This window comes from Harpia harpyja, chromosome 6 (assembly GCF_026419915.1).
Source record: "Harpia harpyja isolate bHarHar1 chromosome 6, bHarHar1 primary haplotype, whole genome shotgun sequence".
NCBI lineage: Eukaryota > Metazoa > Chordata > Aves > Accipitriformes > Accipitridae > Harpia > Harpia harpyja.
Window position 1 is genome coordinate 2,100,474 of NC_068945.1, and position 17,223 is coordinate 2,117,696.

Here is a 17,223-nt window from a genome sequence, read left to right on the forward strand (position 1 = left end):
GTGCGATTGTCCTTGGAGCTCAGAGAGAGTTTTCCCTGAATAAAGAGTCTTGAGAAACTATGCTTAGGCTTGTGCAGTCTCTTGAGCAGCTTTCAGGTTTGGGGTTTGTGTTTTTGGGGGTTTCCCCCTCTTCGTTCTCTTTGTGTCTGAACCCTTGGCAGCTTTCCAGCATTGTTCTCCGACCTGCTGTGAACGAGTGCAGGAGCGGCGCTCTCACCGCTAATTCGGCAGCGATTGAGCGATAACTTTTGGTAAAGGTTAGAGACGCCAGCTGAGGATAGGTTCAGAGTCACCCACCCGGCCACATGCGTCAGCCTGTGGTTCCTCCCCATTGTATGTGCCTGTTTCTTACTCAGTGAAGGTGAGCACTACCAAAGCTGGTCATCGGTCTTCGGGATCCTTCCGATTCAGTTTTTCTTAGTGTATTTTTTCTTTCTTTTGTTGCGTACGTGGAATAACTGATGCTCCAGTGTAAATACTGTGGCCCTGGCAAAAGCCTCTCTCTCTCCCCCTTCGTTATAAATGCTATACAGATGATTGTGTCTCTGCGTAGTGCAGAACAGTGACAAAAAAAGATTCCAGGTAAATTCATCGTCAAAGCACTTACTAGCCAGTATTGTCCACCAGCACAGTTTTGATAAGCCCTACAGTGTGCCTTAATATCCAGATTCTTCCTTCTCTTTGGTTATCACCTAACTTTTGCTATTGTTGTGCAGAGTTTTAATAAGATTTCCCAACGTTTGGTTTCACATGTAGCAAAATCTTCTGGGTGGTTGTGCTGCTGGATCTGAAATCCAAATCGTGTTGCCCTTCAACTACTTGTGATCCTAGACCTGCAGTGTTTCCTTTGCTTTCATGGAAGCTTGAAAATTCTCCAACTCCAGTCTTTTCTTGAAGTAGCAGTTTTGTTCGGGTTTTAAATGACGACTCCTACTTGCATAGGGTTGTTACCTGCTTACAAAAGGGTTCTGGAAATAGCGTTAAAAAAGTCTGTAGGTTTGCGTTCTTGCGCCAGCAGAAAGTTGCACTGAGGCTTTTGCTGGATGACTTAGATAAGGCAAGGCAAAGATGCTGCACTGCCATCCACTTCACAAACTGCTGTTGCTCGTTAAAATATGGAGAGGCACCCTTTGCCGCAGCTGTTTGATACTGCCCCTGCCCCTCTGCCAGCAGCGAGTCTTGCGTGTGTCTACTTAGCAGAATAGACTGAGCACTCCCTAACCCACTTCAGGCAAAATCGGAAAGCTCAGGTTAAACTGCGGATGGGAGCTGCTTGAGCGAGGATGGCTGTGTTAGTGCTGGTGTGGCTGCTCCTTCTCTGCCCTGGGCAGGAGGGATCCCTGGACCTGGGCACTGCTTTAACCCTCCCACTTGCATCTGCAAAGGGATCTGTTTGCACAGTGTGACAGTAAGCAGAGGCTTAGGCTGGTTTAAATAAATCCATTTAACACTAGTGCAGCAATCGTGTTCTGGCAGAACTGGAGTGTTCCAGTGAGCCTGGATAATAAGTTAGTTTGCAAAATGTTCACCTTTAAATTGCCCAGTATTCTTTTTCTAGCAGTACTTTTCCTCTCCTCTGCCTGGTGAGAGGCTAACACTTGGGGCTTTCATTTATGAGTGGTTTTTTTGTCCACGTGTCTTGGTACATGCTCCCAAAGCTCACAGTGTACTGTGCAGGTAGCAGGCTGCCTGTGGTCTCTCAGCAGGTGGTAACTCTTCCTTTGCTGGAAACAAACTCATCCATCCATTCATGTGTGAATATGTCAACAGTCATGGAAATTGCGGTAGGAATGAAGACATGACAATGAAAGTCTCTCAGGACAACCTGACAAATTAAAATGGGGAAGACACCACCACCCAGAATGAAAAGGATCTTATTTTTAAAAGTTCAAAGTTGTGTAGAACTTTAGCCAGGTTGGGAACCAGTTGGGTAGTCCAGGGTAGCTCATTGCTTTTACCAAGTGGAGGAGAATGGGGAAGAAGTTTTAGGCTTTGTTGTTGTTTTTTTTTTTTTTTACTGATGAATCAGCGTTCCTCCCCCCCCCCCCCCTTCTTTTTGTAGTAAGGGTGTTTCGATTCAGTTCAGCTGATACCAGTTTAGCCCTCAAGATGGTCTTGAGGCATGTTTGTATGCTCACAACAGTGGCAGGTTGGGACAAAGCAGTGCCATGACAGTTGATGAATTGACATCATATTCCGGTTGTAGAATGACTGAAGGGAGACTCTTAGTGATATTGCTGCTGTTGCAGTTACTTGATCATGATTGTACTTAAGTAGCTTATTAGCAGAACCATTGTATTAGACTTTACAAAAGTACATGGAAATAGACACTTAAAATGCATATATATATACACATACACTTACATATGTATACACATTCTAAGTTAATAAAAAATGTCTAGTAAGAACTCCTTGGAGTGAGGAGTAACTAGAGCCAGTGCCAGTGAGGATGCTACAGCCTCCTTCAGTCCTCCAATAAATGCCCAGTGTCAACTGGCATGATCTAAGTCTTAATGGACAAGTATATATTAGACTTTTCTGTGATTAAACTGCCAGCCATCCTGCTGGAACAGCTTCCAAATCACACTCTTCTCAGCCAATAGGCTGGGTTTTCTTCCTTGATTTCTTTGCAGCTGATGAGCCAAACCAGCATCACACCTGCCTGCCGTTCATCCGCCAGCTTTGCCGGTGCCAGACCAGCTGTGCAGCAGCAGTTGCCATCTGTCTGGGGTGAGGACAGATTGCTAGTACAGAGACTCAGGAAGTAATTAGAAGGCGAATTTAATTTGCTCTTCAAGCACGTTGAAGTCCGAGTAGCTCTCCCTCCCCCCGACAAAAGAATCGGGTGGGGGGAGGAAAGAAAAGGATAGGAGGGAAATAGAGGGAGGAAAGAGTCGAGCTGCATCCTCGCCATCTGTCCACTTGGACTCGCGCAGCTGCTCTGCCATTGACAGGTTGCCGTCTCTCCACCCAGCGCAGACAGCCAAAAGACTTGCATCGTGAACACAAACCACTGAAGATTAATACTAGTAAATAGCCTGGTCAGAATAAACTATACCCAGAGGCAGAGCCTTTAATGGCTCGAAAACCTTCAATATCCTCTTCCTTCTTCTCTCATTTCTCCCTTCTCTCCACCCCAGATTTTCCCAGAATTTGGGAGCCAAATGTAATTTCAGTACGTGTGTTTTTTCTGGATCAAATCCCATGCCTCTGAATGCAGCACCATCAGTTTTGGAACATTAAAAGGTTACCTAGAAGCAAAGGGGAATGGCCAATTAGAGCTACAGTGGAACTACTTTTGTGCTTAAAATTAGTTAAGGATGTGCTTAAATGCTTCGTTAGCTCAGGGCCTCCATCTGCTACCTGGCACTGCACAGTTTCTGACAGTCCCAGCTCCAGGGGCATGTGGAAGATGCCCTCCTTGTATTTGAGAAGAATATGTATTTTGCATCAATTGCTGTGGAAATGTGGAAAATGGGCAAACGTGGATTTCAAGGTAACAAGTACTTGAAACTCAACAGAAATACCAAGGGTGAAGTGTGCTTTTGTGAATGGCTTTAGATACCTTCCTTGAAATCTCAGGCACTCAATAGGTGTCTGAGGGGTTGCCCCAGTGCAAGGTGCGTGGAGTCCACCTCTCCTCTCCTGGAGCCGCAGGCTCTTCAGGGTGGTCTTATAACAGCCTGAGACCTGATCTAGTATCTGTTGACATCAATAGAAAAATATTTTGTGTACCCAATACAAAAAAATCCAGCACACTGCTATTTTTGGTTTTCATCTCCTGGTATTACTAATGATCATAGAGATTTTCCAGAGATTAGTCACTGGCAAGTGTCCCTTCCTGAGCCTGAAGGACCATTCAGGCAGGTGTTAAATCTCCAAGAATAGCTCTGCACTTGAGTCATTACTGAAAAATTGAATATTGTTTAGAGGCTTAAGGTGTCTCTGATAACTGTTCAGAGAGAGATAATGGGATGACAGTTTTTACATCTGTAGTGTTTGCACTGTAGGACTTTAAATTATTGATGGCAGGAGCACAAAGAGATAGCTGAGTTGAATGCAGGTGCTTTTTGTGATAGTTGTGTAATTGCTGCTACTTCTATTTACCTCTTCTTTTTTTGAAGTCAGTTTATTTCCCACAAAACCCTTCCCTACATACTGCCTCCAGCACACCGAGTCCTGACATTGCTTCACAGTTTATCTAGCTTCTGCCTGGTTTCAGTGATGGAGGATCAATGGAGCCACGAACTTGCCGAGTTCTGTGTAAGTCCAAGCCCAGCATTCTCATCTCCCCAAACTTTGGCAACTGAGAGATGAGAGACCTGGTCTGTCTCCTCCCAACAGCAGCTTATCCTCTGCTCTCCAGGCATAGCATCCTCATTAGAGAGGTGTCAAAAACTTCTTTTATGTCCTTTTCTCGTTTTATTCTCAAGGTGTTCAGGCAGCAGTACCTGCTTTGAGAATGGCGGCGGATGCAGGCTGTGGAGCTGTATTCTCATGTTACTGGGTTTCCTCAGGAAGCTTTTGACTAAGCAGCTGCTGGCTCGTGTGTAGTCAGAAGCTGAATCTGAGAGTGTAGTAGAAATGTCAGAGGAAATACAAGAAGTTGCTGCCTGAAGCTATTTGCTACCTTTCTTCAAAATCTGCAAGGCTGGTAGAGCAGAAAATATCTCAGTATTGCATCTGGCACCTTCACCGGAACCTCACCTTCCTCGGCAGCAGAGCTGACACCACTGGATTTTGTGCAGAAACAGAGTATAACGCATTCCCTCTGCCAACTTTGCTTTGGTAGGGCAGGGGAAGGGGCAGAAGGGGTAGTAGTGTCATCATTTCTTAAATTTCTCTTTGCAGACTTAGAAACCATCTGTAATGAGCTTAGGATGTACTGCCTTCTTACTGTTCTTCTTTTCTTTTTTTTCCCCTTTTCCCTCACATTATTAAATGCAAGTGGCAATTACTTCTGCTTTCAGGATGCATGACTGTAATGACAATAGAGTACTACCCATGTAAGGATTGCACTCTCTTTTTTTTTTTTCCTCCCCCCCTCCCCCCTCCCCCCTTGCAGTCATAGTGATCCTGGAAATGGAGAATTACGGTGTTTCACATTCCTTTTGCCCAATCCATGCCACCCAAACAAAATTTTCTTTTGCAGCCAGGGCTTTGTGAGCATCTCTTGTAAAACTCCGCTACAGGTCCTGCATATGTCTCTAATCTGGTGCCAATGCTGGCATCGTTAGGCTTGGTTATCCCTGCTGTGGCCATAAGTAACCCCAGCTCTGCTCTAAAAATAGAGAAATGTGAGTGGCTTTTGCTCTGGTGTATGCCTGAAACATGCTGAGCCAGAAGCTTGGTGGTTTGAGCGGAGAAGTCCATGTTAATGTTGACGGGCCTTAGAGCATGTCTAGCAAAGTCTACAGATTTGTGGAAAGAGACAGATGAAATTGTCAAGGGGGTTTGTGGGTTGTGACCTTGTCATTTCTTTTTGCCATACAGACTTGAAATTCTTGCTGTGTTGGAAGTCACTTCTGGCTCCGCTTTGCTGTCAGATGTCTGTCTCTCCCTCTCCTGTTGCTTCTTCCAAAGCTTGCTTATTGCTGGCTGTGCCAGGAGCGATGGATCGGCTGAGAAGGGTGTGATTTGTTTCTCTAAGCTGGTTATGAGTCTCAGTTGCGCAGGATCCATCAGTCTCTTAATCTCTCCATAGAGGGTTGCTGTTGTTCTTAATAGGAAGCTACTGTTCATGGCGGATGTTTTTCACGTAGGCTTCAGAAGCAGCTACTTTAAATGTGGTCTGGCACCTCTGCAGACAGAGGCTGAGCTCTGGGCTTGGAGAGGGGCCGGGGTGAGGATGGCTGTGGGCAGGACCTCCCCGTGGTGCAGGGATTGCTTATAAATAGGAAGACAAATTGAAATGTTCCCTTTTTGGTTTTCCACCTGCCGCAGTTCTTGGGAATGAGGAAGGAGGCCAGTAAGAAATGTTGGCATTTTAGTATTTTAGTCAAAAGCAAAGGCAGCTGAAGGGGAATGCCTCTTTTTTTTTCTTCTTTTTTTGAGAAATTTTGCCGCAGAGATAGTGCCAGGTTGCTGTGCAAAAAAATCCTCCCTGGATTTGCTTGGTGTTCAAATACAGAGGTAAAGCAGTTGACAGTCCCTGCCCGTGAGATTGCCTGAAGTGACTGAGTGAGCAAAGGCTCAAGTGAAATTCTTCCAAAATGCCCTCGTTTACACTCATTGCATCCTTTCCCAGTAAAACCCTTCAAATGATTCTTCAAAAATTCATGAGTTTGAGCGCTTTAACGGAAGCGAAGGAGAGACTTTTCCGTTTCATCCTGAAAGAGCCTGTGGAAAGTTCAAAGGGAACTTTTCGTGTTTGGTTATGCTGCATTCACCCATCCAAGAACTCTTCTCCCTGAGTTACCTGAAGCTTTAATGTTTTATTGAGATCGCTGTGGGATGTTGACTTTCATGTGAGGCTTGTAAATGGGCAGCCTGTAAAACCAAGGCACTAATATATCAAATATGAATTTAGCTTAAAATGATGGATGTTATGAATAGGATTTTCCAGTCTTTTCCTGCTGAAATTGTTGAATATTTTTCTTTAATTTTCATTAAAGCAGAGCCAGGGTGGTGCAGAAAGATTTAAAAATCTCAGTCTATAAAGACAGTTATGAATTTGAGGAGCACTGCCGTTGGGATTTTTTGTCTGTTTTGTTAAGTGGTAGTCAGCCCTTGAAAAATGTGTTATTGTTCTACCTGCATGATTAAATTCACAGCCTGCTTGTCTGTGTAAAAACACTGGCAGTGATGCAGTTACATTTGCAAGCTTTGCTTGTGAAATGTTTTCACTCAGCTGAATACGAATTAAACTTGGGGTGCTGTGAAGTCCAGTTCACAAGGTGCTCTCTGCAAAATGGAGCATCGCCACCAACATCTGTGGAAGCACGCTTGCAGTAGTCTGTGTACCACTTGTTCGTGCAATCAATTAGTTCTTTCATTTAAGATTTGGTCTATGGGAAATGAAGAATGAGGGAGGTTTTAAATATGAATTATTGGAGTTTTGAGTGTGGAGAAAGTCATAATCTGAGATGGGAGATCTTTTGGTTCTTTTAGACTAGGTTAATCCTGTAATTGGCCCCTTGAAGTTTCATTTTTGTTTTTGGTATGTACTAGCTATTTCTTTGTCTCCATGGAGTTAAATTTGACACTTTTTAATGCAGAGCTTTCTACAACTTTTTCATCTGACTTCTTTTAAGAATAACATCAAGGATTTTCAGCAGAAATTATCGCCTTTAGGGTTCTATCTTCTTAAGTTTATGTCCTCAGAGATATAAAAGCAGATTAAGTGTCACTATTGCAGCAGAAAAGAAACTCAGCAATACATGCAACAGAAACAGACTGTCAGCAAAAAAAAATTCAGCTATGAGAAGTCAGCATTAAAAACAGTCTTATTATTTGTCTGAGGTACAATGTTGCCCCAGGGAAAGTCAACAGGGGCTTTCCTATCCATTTCTGTAGCCAGAATTCATCCTTTAGTTATAATTTGAATTTATAGTATGAGCTTTAATTCCATTGAAGTGAAATATTTTTTTAAACGAGAAAGATCAGGGAAATAAAGCCCAGAAGACATACTACCATCTTTTTATCTCTGGCAAAAAAAAGAAAAAATACTTTATAGCTGCAAATCTTTCACTAAGGTGCTTCGGAAGCCAGTTATAGCATAGGCTGAACCCCATGGTTTTGCTTGGTGGGACAGTTGCAGACTGGCTTGTTAAATGGCTGGGGAGGGGAAGGCCAAGAGCACAAAAGGCCACTTGCTTCACAGACTGAAATAAGGCTTAGCTAGCCCAAAGAAAATGTATGCATATGTAACTCAAGGAATAAAGCCAAGAGTACAGATGGTACTTCTTATATTGACTTCATTCTTCCTATGCACTCTTTTCCACACTTCTGGTTGATTGAGCTGAGCTTTCAAAACTCTGAAAGTAGTGACCAAGCCTTTGCAATTTCCAACCATTGATATTCTTCCTGGTCATTGCAGCCCCAAATCAAAATCTTGTAATAGAAAAAGGTCCGTAATGGTGCTGCTGTGGGTTTGTACATGACTGACCTTGATCACGTCAGCCTGCCAGGCGGATTGCAGTTTAATTGCAATCACCATTTCCAGCCAGTGTGTTGATTCTTGGCTTGCACCTTTGTAGACTGCAGTCACTGAAATGATAGAGCTTACTTGCCGGCCACTTTACAGCTGAATTGAAAGACACATGCAGTAATACCCGAAATTAGAGTCTGTGTGACTGATTTCTCAGGCCATAGCTGGCTGAGCAGTAGGTGTAAGTGGGGCAACTGTCAGCTCCACTGAAATGCTGATTTACAGCAGCTCTCGTTGTCAGTCCTGAGGAGGAACTGACATTCCCTTCACTGAGCAAGTTCATGCTGTATGAGAAATGAATTTCACCCACAGTCACAAATAAGTTAAAGTACGGTCACTTAGAAAAGGAGGGCAGTTATATTAATGTATTATTTATAATGCACCTGTGATGCATGATCCTGTGTTTTACCTTATATTTTTGAATATTCTCTAGCATTTGGACAACTAACCTCTCTGCCAGAAGTAGCATTTTAGATTTGAACAAATTCCAAAATAGCTGTTTTTTCGAGCAGCATCACCAGCCATGCTACACCTCTGCCTCAGAATATACCTGGAACTCACACTGCCCTGCAGCTCAGAGCAGTTTGAGCTGAGTCTAGGTTTGTGGCAGCTTTGGAGTCCAAAAACCTCTGGAGTCGTGTTTCTTTCCATGCTGGTCAGGAGGTCTCTAAAACTACAACGTGACGGTTATGTCTCCAAAAGTATTTTGGGTCTTTCACAGTGATTCTCCTCAGAGACTTGTATTGCTGCTTTCCCTATAGCACGGTGGAGGGATGGGTAAGTAGTTCTGAAATTCTGCCTGTGGGAGATGCCTGGTTTAAGGCATGGTATCAATACTTGATAACAAAATGCTATATGAATTCTTGATTTGCTTTACCTGCCAAAATAACATACTGATTGCTCAGCTGGTGTGAGCAATATGCTTAATTACAGTCTCCTGGAACTTCTGTACAACAGCATCATGGGTTGGGTTTTTTTCAGGCATTCTCTTCTTCCCTTTCCCCTGAACCTATAAATAGTTTAAGATATACCGGCCATTAGATGAAAGCAAGATAAATGTCATTCACAAGTTTAAAAAAGAAATTATTTATACTTCATGCATGCATTGACGGAATAGCTGAGCTTTGATCGTCAAAGTTGGGTTGATTTAAATAAAAAAGACAGTGGAGTTTTATTCTGAAATAACCCCCTCAAATCCTCAAGGATAGCACTGTGATGTTGGTTTACTACCCCAGCTTATCAAATTATCACAGGTTATAGGCAAAATGGAGGATTTTTTTTTATCTGCTAGCATAGAAATGTCAAAGCAGGATCTCCAAGCAAAACACTGTTTTTGTACCCATAAGCATCTACTATTTTGAGAACCAAATAGCTATTATTACCCTTTCTGTCTGTCCATAATATCTGTCTAAAATCAGTGGGATTTCTCATATACTTTAAACTAGAAGATTAAGAATCTTCTTCAACATGCCTGTTAAGCAGGGAGGGGGGGAAAAAGCCAAAATTCATGGCAAGGCCTATTATTTTAGATATGTACTTGGACAGTATGCACTTCCAGCTGAGATCAATCAGTCATAGCTTTTGGAAGACCTCAATGTCCTGACCACTCTAGCAGTTTTGGCAGACGCTCTTGATATAAACCCAGCTATATCAAGAAAGCTCTAGTGTGACAGCTTGCTTTGCTTAGAGTGGTTTTTCGTATGCTAGTGCAACATATAGCTGTGTCCACGGGAGTTTTTGTTGGTATAGCATGTTTGTATCCAGTGTACTATGCTCATATCTTGTGTTTTTGCTATACATCCCGCACTTCAAATTTGTTCATGTGTCATCTCCCAGATGCACACGTGTCGCTGAAAAGGTTGCTTTCCCTACCTTGTCCCTAGGTATTTAAAATACCAGTTCATGGCTGTAGCCTACAAGCTGCAGATAATTTCTCCCATTCTGCAGGCTGTCTGCTGAGCTGCTTGTGTGTGTGCTCCTTAACGCATTGCAGTCAAAATGCACTGACTTCGCACAATACTGTTATTTAAACTAACACCTCTGATTTTGACTAAAATAAGTGGTAGCAGAATGAAGCTCACACCTATAGAGCGGAAAAAAGGTGGGAATATAAGGGGGTTTCTTAGTTCTCTTAAATGCAGGAAAGATTAACCTTAAAGTATGTATTTGTAAACACATGCAGTTATTTACATCCTGGCAAAGTGGGTATGAAATGCCACAAAACAAAAGCAAGAGTGGTTTGTATGCAGGATAAACTGAGCCAAAAAGGACATCTATATATTCCTAATCAGATTTAGCAGTGTGTTAGAGCTGGTGCTAATGACTATGCAAAGTGCAAGGCATGAAGAATTGCACTCAGAATGTGGATGCAGATGTATGTGGATACTGCTGTGTGTCTCTGTATGTTTTTTTTTTTCATAATAGAGTTTTATATTTATTGACCAGTGATTTAAAAAAAAGAATATCTTTATATTATGAAGATGTTTGTATTGTAAGTCACATAATTATAAATTCTGTGCTGTACCAAGATACCTGCTCTGGAGTGGTTTATTTTGTTAATAGTCATCTCAGACAGGCACTTCAAGACCAGCTCAGGACAGGCAGTGATATTATGACTATCATTTGAAGCCCTAAAGAAAGAATTTCCAGTATTTCTAAATGATGCATTTAAGACTTTTCTAGGCCTCATAAGACAGCTGCTCTCCAAAGGTGGTCACTGCAGATTGCGCAGCCTATTTCAGACCTTTTTCTGTCACCTCTTTAGTGCTGGAACACAGAACTACTTACACTGTGTGTGCTCACGGAAACTCTCTTTTTAGTGATAAGCATAGCTCTTAGCGCTGGTGTCAGTGAGTTGCTCCCCCTGAAGAAAATAAAACAGAAAAGGGAAAAGTGCAAGAAGAAGCATTTAATTGTCAGTGATGAGGTGGAACAGCACCGATTATTGTACTACTTGTACTTCTGTGTCTGTTGTGTGTAGGCTTACTAGTGCACTCTCGAGAAACGACTGCTAGAATAGCAATACTTGCAATACTACTTTTTGTTCATCTTTTGTTGCAGAGCTGCCTTTATTGCAAGGCAATTGACTTTTTCAACCAAATTGTATCGCCTGTCAAGAATTTTCATGTGACTATCGGAAACCTGCTGCCAAGAATTTTCATGTGACTATCGGAAACCTGCTGCAGAGTCTTCCCTATTTGCTATTCACTCCTGTTCTCTTCTCCCTTTAGCAGGTAAGCACGTGTTTCTGCAACGCTATTTTCAACTGGAAAATGTTTCCAATTTCAGACACCTGGAGAGTTTGTTTTGTTGGACTAACTAGGGTTAACATCTGTCTTCCAAAATTTCCCACAGAACCCACTGTATTTTCTGCTATAGAAAAATATCTGAATAACAATGCAGTACTTTGGGATTTTTAACATCAGCTCATGTCAGTCTACATCCCTCAAGCTTTAGTGCAGCTTAAAAAATGGTATGCATGAACTTTCAGCTGAGAATCTATTTACAGCTGAATCAGGGTTGTGAGCAAGCAATATAGAAAATTACTTGAATTTCTGCACTCTGAGAGGAGCCTCTAAATAACTTCATGTCCTTGGGAAAAAAGCCCTGAAGTAGAGAGCCAGAATGGGTGATGCAAAAGCTTGGGTGTTACCCATCACGGTGACCTCGAGCTGAATGAGAGGGTTCAGATACTGTTCACCAAGATCATAGTCAGACAACCGTTGCAGAAACAGATTAAGCTGCCCCGGCTGACTGTGCGCTGAAGCATATGAGGAATTCTCAAATGACCTATATATGATTGATGTATACGTAGGTGTGGCAAGAAAAGGCACCGAACAGCTGAGTGGTAGTAATATCTTACACAGCTGCAGCTATTTCTGCAGAGGTGCTTGGCACAACCCTCTAGAGTTCCTTAATATTCCCGTGTTTGAGATACAAGGTTTTTAGGAAGGAGGAAATTTTTACAGATTTCTTGAAATCACTTGCAGTAAATGCTAGTCATGAAGGGAGAGTGTGTATGGGGGTGTGTGTGCATTTATGTGAAAAGAAAGTAAATGTGCTTAATCTGTCTTTGATGTTGCTCTGTTTTTCTTTTAACATTATCATCGCATGTAGTAGCTCTTATTTTTTCAAAGCAACTTAGAAATTTTCTCAGAAAACAATTGCCAGTTTTCTCCTCCAAAAGAATTTTCTTTCTGAACACATTACAGCACTTATTTTCTCTTAAAGATTTATTTGCTTTATCACTAAACTGCAGAATCTAACCTCTGCCATGGCTTCAACATTTTTTTCCTCTGTTTTTTAAGCAAAGAGGCTTTTTCTAAAGGATTCACTCTTGAAAACTTCTGGTTTGATTTACTTGGCGGTAATGCATGCTTTCTTCCCAGTTTGTATCAAGCGGTAAATGATGGGAATGCCTGTTCTGTGCTGCTCCATTGCCGTGGTAGCTGGATTTTGCTACAGTGGTTACTTGGTCTCATCTCAGGCTGCAGGGGTAAATGGTCCCCTATAATCTGCAGCTCCCACCGGGGCCTTGCACCATAATCCAGTGCAAGGCTGTGACCTACAGCAGAATTTAGCTTGGACTGTAAACTGGGCGCAGATGTTTAAAAGTGAGAGAAGTAATTTTCATTTGTGCTGCACTTTTTGCTGTAAGGATTTCCAAGGTATTGTTAGCTACTGCCTTTCTGGATTCCCTGAGAAGTGAATTAGTGGTATCAGTAGCAGAGGAGGGGGTATTGCACAATGGGAACTTGATAGTCCCAGGTCATGAAGAGTATGGGTATAGCTTTTCTCCTTATAAGCGGTTCCTCTGGAAAGTTGAGGGAAGAATCTGGGTATAACTCAGTCAGGAAATCCCTGCTACCTCTGCCCACATTATTCAAGCATACCCAGAAAATATCTGCTCCTGAACTTTACAACCTTCTCTAAAACAAGGACCCATGTCTGCTGTTAACCAAGTCAGCAGTCTACCAATTAATCTGTTACCAAACATGAGTTCTGTCAGCAGCACCTCCAAATACAGCTGCTAGGAGGATTCAGCCATTGCCAGCAGAACTAAAAGCTGCTCTAATGCTTCACTGAAATATTTTGAGAAGTTCAGTGTGAACACTCTATCTTTTTGTTCGTTGTTAAACTTTTTATTCTTGGTATTCTATGTAACTACCCCTCAGAGTAAACGGAGACACATGTGCATGCCTTCTGTTTCTGGCAGAGCATTTGCAAACTATCCCACTGTAAACTGTTTATAGCTTACCATGTAACCTGTAACCTTACTATGATGGACAGTCAGATCAGAGTTCCCACCACAGGAGGAGGCATTATTAGACATTATGCCTTGAGCAACTTAGCAAACACTCTGTCAGGGTGGTGGTGACTAGAAATACCAATGCCTTATGAAAAAACACTGCCTGCCTGCTGCAAACCCAGCATTTTATGACCACTTGGGTTTTTTTCATAGCAAAAGACATAACTTACTGGCAATATAATAGACTAAGTGATGCTTATGGTTTTATTGTATTCAAATTTTATATTCCAATGGTGTACATATTTTCACAGTTACATTTATTATTTGCTCTTCATTGTGGTATGATATAATTTAAAGGTCTTAGGAGTCTGGTCCTACTGTAACAGGGACCATAGAAAACATGTATTGAAGGTTTCAGGCCCCCATTAGTTTGCATCTGCAGGCCATGGCCTTTGTAAACGGTTGTACATAGGTTTTACTTTCTGGATGTTTGCCATACTATTCCATGGAAATGTCACAGGTTTCAAATCCAGCACATGCAGAAGCCTTGGCATGGCAGGGGCCTAATCAGAAACAGCAAAGTAATATATTTGCTGTGCTCGCAAGGAGACAGAAGTCAGTAGGAGAGTGTTGAGATAATAAAGGAGATTAGCAATGTTTACTATGTCACAGCTGATAAGCACTCAATCTGTTCATAATTAGTATTATGAGAAGTTCCTGGCAAAGTTGTAACTCTTTTCTTTGCTCCCTTTTTTCTCCTCTTCCAATTCAGACGGGAACCTGACAGTATTTTTATTTATTGTTTAATTCTCCTTGTCCACTGCTGGAGTGGGTGTTACTCTCAGCTCAACTCTTCCCTAAAATTTCAGCAGATTCCCTAGCCAGAAGATGCTCTTAACCAGCAAATCCCACTTGCCTTTCTGTTGAGGCTGTCCCAGGAAGGCTGCAAAGTTTGTCCTTTTCTCTCAAGCCCACAATGCCTTTGGTCAGCAGCAGACTCTCCTAGAAATACTCCTAATTTAATATCTCCCTACTTGAAATACCAACTGAGCTTGAAAACCAAAGATAGCTCCCAAAGGTCTCTTCATCTAGGGTCAGAGCATGTACTTGAGGAAATGAAACATTCATTAGTTGGATGCCAGATTATTTACACTTGTATCATGATCAATCAGGCAGTAAGAGACTGGGGATGACATTCATCTCGTCTAATTTTAGGTATTTATAGCTTGGAATACCATATCCATACCTGAACTGCTCACATTATGTTCTCTTTATAGTTGGTGGAGAGAACAGGCACGTCCCCAGCATGACTTTCCTGACCAGGTTTAAGTATCCCGTACAGGATATGATGAAGTGCACCCTGGATGTGCCCCGTTTTCTCCAGCAACTACAGAGTGAGGTCTGGATTTTCCTGTACATCTCTACTTGTGAGACGTACATATCCCTCTCCTGATGTCCCTTGCCTCATTTCCTAGTAGCTAGTGCTGAATGAGCTTAAAAAAATGGAAGGCCAAGCTAGAGTGACTGAACTTTATCACAGGAGAGTCTTAATTCCACCTTCCAGTTCTGACCTGCCAGGTCACTACGCTGCTGTCACTGCGGTCATGAGTATCTTGTCTCTTCACAGCTCTTATGAATAATTTAATCAAAAGGAAGGAATTATTCCAAATGTTACTCCCAATTTTCTTCCTGTTACTTATTTACCATCTCATTAAAATACAGACAGTAGTAAAGTGTAGATAAAAGCATAAATATTCTATCTATAGATCTACCTATCTAACTGTATGTGAAATAACAGCGGAAGTGTTACATTTATTACATTTAACTTTGCTATAAGTAAAGGAAGGTGAAAATAGTATCTTTCATTCCTCTTTTTTCCCCAACTCTACTCGAATGCAACCCAAACAACTTTCACAGATCTAAGCAAAGGAGGACAGGTCACCTCACTGAGGTCTGAATAATCTTCCAAAAGTTAAATAATGAGTATTGCCAAAATAAGGCCTTAGAAAGTCATATGCCTGGCACAAAAAATCATGATGTGGGCTTGAAAATGGATTATTTTTTTTATTTCTGCAGAACTTGTGTTCTGCATTTGAACCAAAATGGGACTTCTAACTGTTTCAGCACCTAACATTGACTAGATAGCATTTCTTGATAAAAGTGTAAGAGAAGTGTGAAATGCAAGTGGGTCCTGGTCATATTTCCATTAAACCTCTTAACTAGGACTTAACAAAGTATCTAATAACTTTGGATGCCTTTTGGTTTTGGCTACAAAAGTTTAGTCCCTCTCATAGGGAAAGACAGTTATACAGTATTAAGGATTCAGCCTTTAAAATGTAAGGCTCCTATACTTCTTTTTTAACACTACAGGGTACCAACAATAGAGTTGGAAAGCCTTTTGCCTTTAAAAAAAAAAAAGCTTCAAAACATTTGAGCCAAGAAGATTTTCTGTTGAAAGCATTAGGTAGGAAGCAATACACTACAGTAAACAAACACTGAAACTTTCTATTTTATTCCAGCAGAATAAGTCTGGATGCATTTACGTTTCATACGACATGCTAAATTCTTGTACTAAGAAACCGAAGAAACCCAAATGGAGTCAATGAACCAAAAACCTGGATTCAAAAAGCCATTTATCTTTATGCCAGTCTGAGTCAAAAGTTCAATTCTGGATACTCTCCTTCCTCAGAGCGTTCAAATCTGGACCCAAAACTTCATTGGAGCCAATCTCTTAAAACAGATGACTAATAAAACTAACATAATGACACGCACATATATACACGCACATATCTCCTTTTTAACATGCGAAGCATTAGCTGGGGGCCAGGATTGTTTTAGATTTATTTTATGTATAAAGTGATTCAACTTTCCCTTCCCTGTCCTCCTCCCTTCTCCCAGTCTGGCCAAATCTTTGTGCTGGTTCCTACTGCCGCATAGCCAAATACTGCAGAAAGGAATACAGCCTTTTTTTTTTTTTTTTTTCTTTTTGGTAGCAAAAATGTGGAAGTTTTTTGTTTTACTTTTTTCCCATGTTCATCAATCAAATTAAACAGCTTAAAAATTGATGCAAGCAAATGGCATCCAAAGTGCCCTTCTGCATTTTATAATTGCGCCCAGCTGTGATTACAGTCCCACAGAATATATTTTTGCATTTTCTTTTCTTTTGGTGCACTTCACTGGTGATTCACTTCCTAGAAGGGATTCACCCCTTCTAGGAGTGAGAGAATTCACTGGTTTCATGACCTTTTATTTCTGCAGTAGAAATGGGTGAACTCACTTGGAATAAATACAAACCAAGCCAAAACATTACATAGGACAAAATTAATTTCAAATCTGACCTTTCTGAGTCTTAGGGGGGAAAAAAAAAAAAGAAAAGAAAAAAAAAAAAAGGTTGTGTCTCTCCATCTTTTGACCAGTGCCCTACAATTTGCAAGCACCAAAATACCACAGCAGGGACTAAAGCTTTATGGATGCATGTCCTGGTGAAAAGCAGGTGAATGGCAAAACGGGAAGGCTCGCAGTGCTATGGCCATTTTTCAGGTACGCACTGGGAGCGCGGTGGGGAAGCCCCTGCGGCTGCCTGGAAATGCCCAGCTGCCCCCCGGCTGCTTTGAAGCTGCCAGTACACCTTGCCGCTCCGACCCACCTCACCACCACCGCTTGTGGTGGCTGTGGCTCAGAAGAGTGGGAATTGAGAAAACCAGCACTTAGAAACATACCGCTGTTTTTTGCCCCCTATTCGATGAGGGGCTGTGGAGAACAGAGCAAAAGTGTGAGGCAAGGAGGTCCTCTTTGCTTGCCAGGGATATGAGAGTGTCCCGCGGGA

The 17,223-nt window shown here is 41.8% G+C and overlaps 1 protein-coding gene across 8 annotated transcripts in view; it reads left to right on the forward strand.

Annotated features, from left to right (window-relative positions):
• The window catches only part of PRR5 (proline rich 5), a 94,740-nt gene that overhangs the window by 12,401 nt on the left and 65,116 nt on the right, over positions 1–17,223 (forward strand). For 7 of the 8 annotated variants that reach the window (XM_052789870.1, XM_052789878.1, XM_052789869.1 and 4 more), the window contains one exon: positions 11,210–11,382. The exons of the other annotated variant lie outside the window; for it this stretch is intronic. The gene's annotated coding sequence lies outside the window, so the exon portion shown is untranslated. The remainder of the gene's footprint in view (positions 1–11,209; positions 11,383–17,223) is intronic. 8 annotated transcript variants of the gene reach the window in all.